Consider the following 13079-nt stretch of genomic DNA (forward strand, 5'->3'; position numbering starts at 1 on the left):
GGGGTGCGCGTGAAGTTCTTTCCCTGCTTCCAATATACGCCCTAGCTTGCTAAGGTCTCGCGGACAAACTCGATGCACTCGCAACACAAAGACACAAGTTTTATACTGGTTTGGGCCACCGATGTGGTGTAATACCCTAGTCCAGTGCGGTGGTGGTGGATTGCCTCTTGGTCTGATGATGAACAATACAAGGGGAGGAACATCCTCCTGAGGTTGAGGTGTTCTTGTGCTTGGTGTGCTAAGGGTTGGCCTTTTTTCAGATCGGATCTCCCCCTTTGGTGGTGGCTAGTCCTACTTATATAGGCACTGGTCCTCTTCCCAAATATTGAGCGGGAAGGGAGCCAACAACGGCGGCCAATTTGAAAGGGGACAACTAGTACAAGCTATCCTGACAAAAGGTGGTCTTCGCGTGCCAAAGGTCCTGGTGGTGACGCCGTCCTGGGCTCCATGGTGACCTCCGTCCTGCCGTCCTTCTGGTCTTGGTCTTGTTGCGCTAATATGGAAACCTTTGCCTGATGCCTTGGTACTCCGTGTCTGTGCTTGCCTCCTTAGCACCAAAGAGGAAACAAGGACGCTCAGCACGCTGGCGCCTGCCTGGCGCCCACCTAGTGTCGATCATCATGGCTCATGTCACGAGAGCCTCGCGAGGTTCGCCTCGCCTTGATATCTCCGCTCCTTGCGAGGCAGCCTGGTGAGGCCGCTCCTGAGGAGGTCTTGTGTCATCCGCCTCGCGAGGCTTGGCCCCTCGCGAGGGTCTTGAATGCCTTGTTGACGATGATGGGCCGTACAGACATGCCAGCACAGCCATGCCATGGGCCGCAGGCAGGCAAGTCTGGGGACCCCTGTTCCCAAAACACCGACAAATGTGGTGCTCAGTTAATGTTTGGTTCATTTGTTGTGGTGTTTAGTTAACTACTTGGTTCAATTCTGCAATGCGATGTCCAATTGTCGTGGGTAGAATTTTGTATTGTTGTGCATGTGAGGAATAAATTGAATTTGGCTGCACTTAATACATGAGAAACATATACAAGTGCTATGTTTCCTAGTTCTTAATCATCCTTGGTTTGGGTAAATGGGTTTTTCGTGTGGCTTGAATTAATCTGATGAATCTGCAATGTGCTTATTTTCCATCAACATTTTTTACTAATAGCATGGGAACCCTTACTTAACCTAATGACTAACTACCTTATATGTGTTGCAGGGAAACAATGTGAAGCACTAAGGTTTACAACTGAGGTTAGCACGTGCATGGTCCATTCTCTAATATCACATTATTGTGCAATTGCAGGAACCATTCTAATATTTTGGTTTTTAACAATTTGGTCTTGCACATGTAGGTCCTGCTGTCAGAGGTTTTGACCCACTGTTCGACCCTTTTTTGCATATGGGGAAATGAGTTGTCCATGAATATCAATCAAATCAAGAAACTCAGAAAGATTGTTAGGATAAAGAAATTAGCGACAAAAAAAACAAGATCTTTGTCTGCACAATGAAGAAGACATCAGTTCACTACAAGATGGTACTAACTATTATACCTTGCCTTTTTTATTCCTTTGCCCCATTTCCAATATAGAGAAGATATTTATGCACATCCTTATTTTCGGGCCTTTCCAAAGTAGTTCACTGATGATTACCTCTCAAACCACCTCTATGGTCAGGAGGCGAGGAAGGTATTCATACAACATCCACGGTTCAATATTGAACTGTTCCTGAAGAGGACGAAGGACGAAGGTCAATCATCCACATGCACTGGCCTAAAGTTGCAAAGACCTTCAACATGAATGAAGGCTCAATATTCGCCTCCTGCTTCAGCAGTTTTCCAGATGAGATGCATCTGTCTATATACTGTCTATGATGCTAATTTCGAAAGGTTCTACATATTGCATGTGGAACTTGCTGCTGGTGCAGTTGTGTAATGGGGTAGCTGAGTGCTGAAGCTATATCATGTTGTAGTTTGATGTATTTCAATTATGAAATTCTGCTTCCTTAATATGGAAATGAAATATATTGTGTTCTTAATATCAAATGTCAAATAGATTAATAAATGGATGATGAATAATCGTATAATTAGCTTGCTAATGACGAATTAGCCTGCTAATTGGATTTTTCTATTCCAAACGGTTGTTGAAAAAATACCGTGGGCGATGACCTCAGGCAACGCACATAGTTTCTAGGAATAAACCGTGTTGCATCAATGAACAATCACACATGACTTTCTCTTGAAAACTGTTTGCGTTAGGTCACCTTGCGCAAACATTTACCACATAAAAACTATGTGTGATGGACAACCTTTGCCACACAGTTTCTGTCGGGGATATACCCCGCGGTATGACCCGGCCGGAATCATGACCCGGCCGGGCTTGGCAACTCACCAGAGAACTGGCTGGAGCTTGGCGACTCACTGCGCGATCCGCCCGGACATGGCGGTTTACATGTAACCCGCCGGGACATTGGGACTCACTGGAGACCCGGCGGGCGGATCAGACGGACGACAAGGCCCAGCGGGCCGGCTTATACTCTGGTGGGCCGGCTTAAGAGGAAAGGGATGACGAATATTTCCTTTATGAGGAAGTAAGACCCGGACTTGTATTCAACTTATGAGAAAGGATAGATTAGTCCTAGTCCTACTAGGACTCCACATGTAACCCGCCCCTTCAACATATATAAGGAGGGGAATGGGCTCCCCAAAGAGGGACATAAAATAATCTCTAGGGCTAGACACAAAGAGCCGGCTTACTGGAGACTCCCTCATGATCATAATGAGACGTAGCCACAAACAACATGTAGGGTTATTATCGGATGATGTTTCCCGGGGCCTGAAGCTGTCTAAACCCCTGTCTTGTGTTGCTTCTCTAGATTCCGCTCAAACCCTCTCAAGCTACCACATAGATGCATTGGCCTCGTGACTAAGTCATCACACTAAGGACATCTGTCGTGACAATTCCACGACAGTTGGCGCTCACCGTGGGGATGGCACACGGTGGTGTTGAGTTTTTGAAGGGATTTCTTCAGGGATCAAGAAGCTCGCGAGGTGTTGGATGAAAAAGACACGGAAAACATCATCGCCGATGAACAGCCAGAACGATGTACAAGATTTGAGATGAAAGAAATTTTATGATTACGTTTTTTACAGCCGCCAAAAAGATCATTGCGATCCACCAAGACCAAGACAAAGTTTGGATCTGTCATAGCCTCGGATGGATTATGATGGTTAGCCATGATGCAAATATTAGGAAAGGTATGTATGAAGGTAGAGTGTTTTTTGCTGCAAGTCACCGAGACCGAGCAGATGAATTGTCGGAATCCTCGTTTTCCTCTGATCAACCAATCAAGATGCACGCGCACATAGCGATCGTACTATTCCAACTAGTACTCGATCGGGTCGGCCGGTGCATACTAAAAAAGGGAAGTGGTCAGGTGAACCGCGACCCGGAAGAGGATAGGGTCGTGGTTGCAGATTCCGTCGCTGCTCAGGACCGGTTCTCGCCTCGCGCCTGTGCCTCCGGCCGGTCGTTGCTCCGAGCTGGTTCCTGCCTTTTCGCCTGCCTCCACCTGTGTGGCTCTTCGAGCCGGTGCCTCACTTGGCTGGGGCCCCCTCACGCTAAGCCGCCCGTTCCCGAGTCGCCGCCGAGCTCACCTCCGCCTTGCTACAACGAGCCGCCCCGGCCGAGGGCGGACTATGAACCGTCGCCCGGGCCCCGCATCTGACTCGCCAAGCCGCACGTACTCCGCTGTCAAGGTGCCATGGCCTCACCTACAAACTGCCTCCGTCGGTCGACCTTGACCGCGGCATCGGGCCGTTGACCACATCTGTTCCAGCGACCGCGGTGACGCTCCGCCGTGGTTCACCCCTACCGCGGCCTCCCCCGAGCCGCCCTCCTTTATTTGAGTCCGGCTCAATGCCAGCCTTCTCGTTGAGCTGCCGACTCCGTTTTGTGCTGCCTCCACCATCCCACGGCTGCATCCGCTGGTCTCTGCCGCCGGTTTGAAACATCCCTGCTACCATGAATCGTCGTTGCCAAGTCGCGTGCTATCTCTAAATTGCCCCGCCCCTCCCGGGTCATGCCTGGCCTTTGTTTCAAGTTCCCCAAACTGCCAGTCGCGCCGTGAGCCGCCCCGTGGCTGGTCCCCTGTGGCTAGCTACCTTGAACACGTGGAACAACTTACGGAGATCACAGGCCGGGTGGTACTAGTACTTGTACAACTTATTCAAATTGCCATAGTTCAAAAACAACTTGTACATGTGTGTATGACGGAGTACATGCATGGGCAAACCTATAAGCCGCCGCTGTTACCGTACCACCTCGGAAAAAAATTACATGAGACCAGGTCTCACGGTTAGCAAGTGATACCCGTCCTGATGGATGACATGTGGCATTCACAAATCACAAAGCATCTAATCTCTCTCTCTCTCTCCCTGATTTTAAGTGGGGGTGGGAGATACTTTGTGATTTGTGAATGCCACGTGCACTACCACCTCTGCCTCAACCTGTTTCTGTTGTGCGTCGTTGCTACACCAAGTCACCACTCCTACCATCGCCAAACATCAGGTCATGAGGTTACAAGTGAAAGTTCAAATCACCAAGGCATCGGCTTGTGCTGCTACTCTCCACGTTGTCAGTCCTGGAGTGTTCGTCTGGAATTAATTGAGCAAAACAAATTCAGTTACAGAGCAGTACTGGTTGAGTACTGTTTATATAAAGGCCAAGTTGACAAGGCACTCCAGGAAAGCATTTGTTTATTTATGGTGATTGCCCCAATACTAGAGGAGAAGATTCCTCCTGACGATCTGCTGCAATCAAGCAAAAGATGAGCATGTAATATTAAAATAATGATGGAGAATAAGGTTGGGACTACTTTGGTTGATTAAACAAGACACCCAAGTGCCACTCCTGGTGGTCGATGCAAAGCGACAGTGCTAGATGATATAGAATAAATTCATTGGAGACCAGAGTCCGCGAGGATGAGGGACATGACCCATTTAAAAACTGATGGATGTGTGGTTATTTGTTTGGCTGTCAAGGCTATCATTTGGTCAAATTGCCATGCGGTCGCTTCATCCGAAAAATACATCAGGTGATATCCATCCTATCTATTTCATCTGTATATAATAATCTGTCTGCGAATGGATAACCTGGCTGGTAATATTTTTTGTGCAGGACAATTATTCACTACAAAAGTGATTCCATGTGGTGGATATGGAGCGGGTGCTAGCATCATTATGCAATGACGTCAGCGCCCACTCACTGTTCTATGGGCGCGCACAAGTCACCACCTCTGCGGCCTGGTCTACAATTGACTCGGGACTGCGACTGCGCGCTGCTTAATGGTGTGTGCAAACCGCTGCCCGCGCGGCCCATTCTACATCAACACAATGCGGCTAACTTGCCTGTCCGCACGGTTTACCGTGCCTCTTCACCATGGTGATCAACTGGTCATCAACTTCATGCAAAGGAGGTGCCATGTTGTGCCTATGAAGCGTACGTCAGCACCATCACGCACCGGTGTCTGCACCCGCTTACTGATGGAACAGGTGTGCGCAAGTCGCTGCCCGTGCAGCTTAATCTACGTCAACCCGCAGGAGCCGCGTTGAGCCGCCCTTGCCGCTTTGAGCCGCTGGGGTTATATTAAGTCGCCGGTCTACATGAGCCGCCAGAATTATATTAAGTCGCCGGTCTGCCTGAGCCGCCGGAACTATAATGAGTCGCTGGTCCGCCTGAGCCACCTCTGTCGCAAAGGATCATCCGTCATCCAAACAAATCAGGTGTTATCCATCCAAGTTTGATTTATTAGCACATGTTGTTTTTGTCAAACAACAAGTTTATCTTTGCCTTGGTCTACAATATTATTTATGCAGGGCAATTATTTATGACAAAAAGTGATATTATACCGCGGAGATGGAGGCATGCCAACATCTTTTGGCATAGGTGGTCGTCGTTACTCAACGGACTCCCGCACCGGCTTACAACGCCATGGCCGTCTCTCGCGGCTGCACCGGCTTACAACGTCGTGGCCGTCTTTCGTGACCACACCAGTTTACAACGCCGCGGTCGACTCTCCCGTCCACACCTGTTCAAAGCGCCGCGGCCAACAGATCTGTCAGCACCCGCGGCCGATTCGGCCGTGATTGATTCCAGTTTCACCATGGGGATCATCAACTCCGCGGTCATAATTGCTGACCTGACGCATCAGGTGAAATCCATCCAATATATTTTTATATTATATATTGCTTTTTCTTAAAAAAGAGCAATTGCTCTAGCTTGCAAGTTCTTCAACGCAGGACATGCTATATCACTGAGCTGTTGAATGACTCATACAGGTTTACATCACGATCAAATATGGAGAATCTCAAGACAACTCCTCGAGTTGCCTCGAGACTCGGGGGCTATGATGACATGACTCAGCAAATGATTGCCAGTTTAAGGCAGATTCAAGAACTCCGGGTCATTGGAAGAAAAATAGCCCGGCCCCAGAGGCTACTGTCTTTTTGACGAATATTTAAAGGCCGTCGGGAAATTTCCGGCTTAAGGAGAAGGATTCCGGTTTAAAATACGGTTCAAGGTAAACCTGTTTCCCACGAAGCTTGAAGCTCTCAAATCCGGTTTAAAGTTCCGGTTCAAAAACAATTAATCTCTCATGAGTTCATGTTCTCAGACAAATTAATGGTTGCCAAAGAGAACTTGCTGCCATGATGCGCAATTCAAACATGGGTATCCTGCCTTACATCTTATCTTATTATGATCATTTGGGGGCTTCTTGCTCATCGACCATAGCTGTCGGTACCCTCTTGATCAGCGTGATGCCAGAATTTATAAGTTCACTATGGGGCTTCCAGTTCAAACATAGGTCGTATTTGAACCAAAGAGAACATGGCTGTTGTAACCCTTTTAATCGGTGCAAAGCCAAACTCACTAGGGGGCTTCTTGATCGTATCTGAATCATAGCTTAACCCCTTTTGGGTCCGACTTGGATCGTATTCGAATCAGGGTTGTTAAAAACCTCTCAAGGTCATTTGGGGGCTTCCTGTTCAAACATAGGTCGTATTCGAACCAAAGAGAACATAGCTGTCGGTACCCTTTTGATCGGCGCAATGCCAAAGCCACTGGGGGCTACATGATCGTATTCAAATCCTAGCTTAAACCCCTTTGGAACGGTTTACTGATCGTATTAGAATCAGAAACCTCGATTTTTGCAAACAATCTTTTGGGTTTTGATATTTTTTGCTCATATCTGAAGCATATAAGTGTGGTTTCGTTTAAACCCGGCTTGGCTTTGGACGATAAGTCGCTAGCATGTGACAATCATCATATATTTGGAAGTATTGGCTTCTAAGGATTGGGTTATCACTCTTACTGCACAGGTCATGTAAACCGGCAGTACAAATTAAATATCACAATGGTTATATGTGGGATATTATCATCCGCCCTGTGGTAAACCGCCAGGGAATCTAGTGATTTACTTATGTGCAGGATAAGACTACATTTGAGTAGTTACCCGCCCTGGCTTTTGACGTTAAGTCGTCGGGGCATATGTTGTTTAAACTCTGTGCAGGATTTATAGAGCTATGATTTACATAAAGGATTAAGTTCCAGCCCATCATCAAAGATTGAAATTGGTGTCTCAAAAGGGTTATCAATTCTTGATTTTCTCAAAGGCTATAAGCCGCCGGGTTATAAAAATTCCGGCTTACAATGGAGGCATATTAAATCGCCATCGGCCAAGAGCCGCCGGGTATTTAAAATCCGGATTTACTTGTCAACAGATAAGGTATTCAAAGTCGCTTTCACGCAAAGGCTATTATTTTACCAATGGATATGATTTATTCTACAATGAAAGGAATAGTCCCAAGTCACTGTAGGCTTATGACCCAGCACTTGGGGGCTAAATTATTCAGTTTGAGATCACATCAAATATGCAAGTCCCATGTCACTGCCAGCATGCACCATGGCACTTGGGGGCTAATGCAAAGACAATTTTACTGGCCATATTAAAGACCCGACTCATCACATCATAATGAGTCGGCCCTTGGGGGCTACCAATTGCTCCCATCAACAATTCAAGGTACACAAGTTTTATTCCATTATATTGAAGGATCCACTGCTCAGTTGGTAAAGCACAAAGCTCTTAACCTTGTGGACGTGGGTTCAAGCCCCATGATGGGGGTTACATCATATGCTGTTCTTTTCAAAAGAAGTATTTATAAAGTCCCTGCTCATTATTGCATAATGACTCGGCCCTTGGGGGCTACACTGGTTATATTTTTTTATGAGTATAAGGCAATTACATGTCCCAGGTTGCTGCAAGCATGACAACCCGACACTTGGGGGCTACATATATGGAGTATGCAGTCTTTACTAGTGATTAAGATGAACAACATGGATTTCTTCAAAGTGGCAGTATTTATATCGAAGCAAGTCTTAAGTGATTACTTTGTTTCTGCTCAAGACTTGGGGGCTACAGGTAATATGGATATAAGGGCGAAAAAATCTTCAAATTCTCAGTTTTGAGTAAATTAGATTGACCCGGCGTCACCAATAACAATGATCCGGCGTCGGCAACAATTATGACCCGGTGCTATCAATATATACAAACCGGATATTTTGGCAATGATAAACCGACAAGTTCTACAAGCCGGTTGAAACTCAGATGAGTTTTTTCAAGACCAATACTATTTAAACCGGCGCTTTGGAAGCTGATTCAAGTGGATTATTTATTACAATATTTCTCTATAAGATACTAATATCCGCAAATTGGCTCTGAAGTTGGCCTATTGACCCGGATTTCTCAAAAGAAGTATCTGGATTTTTGCATTGGCAAGGTTTGGATATATCTGTTAAAAGAGATTTGCTATAAGATCTTTGAGTATGCATCCAGGAGGAAATTACAAGGACTTAAAGATGATCAGGTGCCAGCTCAGAAAAATATTTAACCCAGAGCACAACCTATCAAGTTTGTTCTTGTGTTTATTTTACAGGATCAGTTTAACATGGATAAATGCAAATGAAACTGGGGGCTAATGTCGGGGATATACCCCGCGGTATGACCCCGCCGGAATCATGACCTGGCCAGGCTTGGTGACTCACTAGAGACCTGGCTGGAGCTTGGCGACTCACTGCGCGATCCGCCCGGACAGAGCGGTTTACATGTAACCTGCCGGGACATTGTGACTCACTAGAGACCCGGCGGGCGGATCAGAGGGACGACAAGGCCCAGCGACCGGCTTATACTCTGATGGGCCGGCTTAAGAGGAAAGGGATGACGAATATTTCCTTTACGAGGAAGCAAGACCCGGACTTGTATTCAACTTGTGAGAAAGGATAGATTAGTCCGAGTCCTACTAGGACTCCACATGTAACCCGCCCCTTCAACATATATAAGGAGGGGCAGGGCTCCCCAAAGAGGGACAGAAAATAATCTCTAGGGCTAGACACAAAGAGCTGGCTTACCGGTGACTCCCTCATGATCATAATGAGACCTAGCCACAAACAACATGTAGGGTTATTATCGGATGATGTTCCCGGGCCCGAAGCAGTCTAAACACTTGTCTTGCGTTGCGTCTCTCGATTCCGCTAAACCCCTCTCAAGCTACCACATAGATGCGTTGGCCTCGCGACTAAGTCCTCACACTAAGGACATCTGTCGTGACAATTCCATGACAGTTTCTTCTACGGACCGTGTGTGATACATTCAATAACGCAAACAATTTAACAGGAAAAATTGTGTGCGATGTACCTGTGAACAGAAATGTTTTCCTTGGAGCGACTGTGTGGGATGTACATACGAACGGAAATGTTTAGCGAGAACTGACTATGTGGGATGTACTTGCGACCGGAAATTTTTTTGCCGTATAATTGTATTTTTTAGCTCTACTGTACGTATTTCCGTATTTGAGCGCTCGCCGGTCACACACGACCTCATTTTGCCGAATGTGTTTGCCAAGAGGGCATATCCCCGATGGTTTCTGGGTCGTGTGGGAAGGACCCCCCTATCGCCCACACTCACTTGGCGACGGTTCCAAATACCATCGCGGAAAGGGGTTCAAAGCCTTTTATTTAGGACCGATGCGCACCAGTGTATTAACCGGAGGCCTAGTGCGAGTTTCCGTTTTTTGCCTATTTTAGAGTTTCACAGGAATACCAAACGGAATCCAAACGAAATGAAACCTTTGCGATGATCTTTCTTGGACCGAAAGCAAACCAGAAGACTTGGAGTTGAAGTATGGAACGCCACGAGGCAGGAGGGCGCGCCCCCACCCTCGTGGGCCCCTCGTAGCTCCACCGACGTACTTCTTCCGCCTATATATACTCTTATACCCTAGATCGATCGTAGTGAGCCACAAAACCACTTTTCCACCGCCGCAACCTTCTGTACCCATGAGATCCCATCTTGGGCCTTTTTCAGCGATCAGCCGGAGGGGGAATCGATCACGGAGGGCTTCTACATCAACACCATAGCCTCTCCGATGAAGCGTGAGTAGTTTACCACAGACCTCCGAGTCCATATTTATTAGCTAGATGGCTTCTTCTCTCTCTCTTTGATTCTCAATACAAAGTTCTCCTCGATGTTCTTGGAGATCTATTTGATGTAACACTTTTTTGCGGTGTGTTTGCCGAGATCCGATGAATTGTGGGTTTATGAACAAGATTATCTATGAATATTATTTGTTTCTTCTCTGAATTCTGATATGCATGATTTGATATCTTTGCAAGTCTCTTCGAATTATCGGTTTAGTTTGGCCTACTAGATTGATCTTTCTTGCAACGGGAGAAGTGCTTAGCTTTGGGTTCAATCTTGCGGTGTCCTTTCCCAGTGACAGTAGGGATAGCAAGGCACCTATTGTATTGTTGCCATCAAGGATAAAAAATGGAGTTTATATCATATTGCTTGAGTTTATCCCTCTACACCATGTCATCTTGCTTAAAGCATTACTCTGTTCTTATGAACTTAATACTCTAGATGCATGCTGGATAGCGGTCGATGTGTGGAGTAATAGTAGTAGATGCAGAATCGTTTCGATCTACTTGGCACGGACGTGATGCCTATATTCATGATCATTGCCTAGATATTCTCATAACTATGCACTTTTCTATCAATTGCTCGGCACTAATTTGTTCACCCACCGTAATACATGCTATCTTGGGAGAAGCCACTGGTGAAACCTATGGCCCCCGGGTATCTTTCTTATTATTTTGCATCTCTTTTATTTACATCGCATCTTGTTTACTATTTTGCAATCTTTACTTTCCAATCTATACAACAAAAATACCAAAAATATTTACTTTACTATCTTTATAAGATCTCACTTTTGCGAGTGACTGTGAAGGGATTGACCACCCCTTTATCCCATTGGTTGCATGGTTCTTGATTGTTTGTGCAGGTACTAGGTGACTTATGCGTTGTCTCCTACTGGATTGATACCTTGGTTATCAAAAACTGAGGGAAATACTTATGCTACTTTGCTGCATCACCCTTTCCTCTTCAAGGGAAAACCAATGCATGCTCAAGAGGTAGCAAGAAGGATTTCTGGCATCGTTGCCGGGGAGATCTATGCCAAGTTAAGACATACCAAGTACCCATCATAAACTCTTCTCCCTCGCATTCCATTATTTGCCATTCGCCTCTCGTTTTCCTCTCCCCAACTTCTAAAACTATTTTCGAAAACCTTTGCCTTTTCTTCGCCCCTCTTCCATTCGTTTCTTTTTGCTTGCTTCTTTTGTGCTTGTGTGTTGGGTTGACTATATGTCACGATGACTCAAGATAATACTAAATTGTGTTACTTTCCCAATACCAACAACAATGATTTTATTAGCACTCCAATTGCTCCTACTACCAATGTTGAATCTTGTGAAATTAATACCGCTTTGTTGAATCTTGTTATGGAAGATCAATTTTCTGGCCTTCCTAGTGAAGATGTTGCTACCCATCTAAACAACTTTGTTGAGTTGTGTGATATGCAAAAGAAGAAAGATGTGGATAATGATATTGTTAAATTGAAGCTATTTCTATTTTCGTTTAGAGAACGTGCTAAAACTTGGTTTTCTTATTTGCCTAAAAATAGTATTGATTCATGGAATAAGTGCAAAGATTCTTTTATCTCTAAGTATTTTCCTCCCGCTAAGATCATCTCTCTTAGGAACAATATTATGAATTTTAAGCAACTTGATCATGAGCATGTTGCACAAGATTGGGAGAGGATGAAATTAATGATACATAATTGCCCTACACATGGTTTGAATTTGTGGATGATTATACAAAAAATTTATGCCGGATTGAATCTTCTAGAAATCTTTTAGATTCAGCCACGGGAGGCACTTTTATGGAAATCACTTTAGGAGAAGCTAATAAACTTCTAGACAATATTATAGTTAATTATTCTCAATGGCACACCGAAAGATCTACTAGTAAAAAAGTTCATGCGATTGAAGAGATTAATGTTATGAGTGGAAAGATGGATGAGCTTATGAAATTGTACTACTGCAGGATGCTGCTAAAGCGACACTACGATCAAAGACCCTTCGAGAAACTATGTGCGATGCAATAATCGCAAACGATGGTGTATGAAAACCGTCAAAAAATGTGAAAACGTTTGCGATGGAGGATGCATCAAACACGGTTCAGATTTTAGTTGTGTGTGCGATGAAGGGCATATGGTTCAGTTCAATTAACTGTTTGCAATGAGGAGGAACAAAAGAAACGGGCAGCCAGATGAAGGCATGTGCGATACACATCATATGGTTCACTCGGATGAACTGTTTGAGGCAACACAAACGAAACAGGCAGCCAGATGAAGGTGTGTGCAATATACAGCATATGGTTCACTTGGATGAACTATTTGTGATTAGGCAACACAAAAGAAACAGTCAGCCAGATCAAGGTGTGTGCGATATACGACATGCGGTTCACTCGGATGAACTGTTTGTGTTGACACAAGAGAACTGAAATGGTTCAACTTAACAAGACATGTGTGTTGTGCGATGGGATTATATGTGGTTCACTCGGACCTTGTCGTCAGTGTGTGACCTCTGTGGCGACTGTTCGCTCCCCAGGCGCCTCTTCGTGTACCGTGGCAACCATCCACC

The sequence above is a fragment of the Triticum aestivum genome, chromosome 7A, assembly GCF_018294505.1.
Source record: "Triticum aestivum cultivar Chinese Spring chromosome 7A, IWGSC CS RefSeq v2.1, whole genome shotgun sequence".
NCBI lineage: Eukaryota > Viridiplantae > Streptophyta > Magnoliopsida > Poales > Poaceae > Triticum > Triticum aestivum.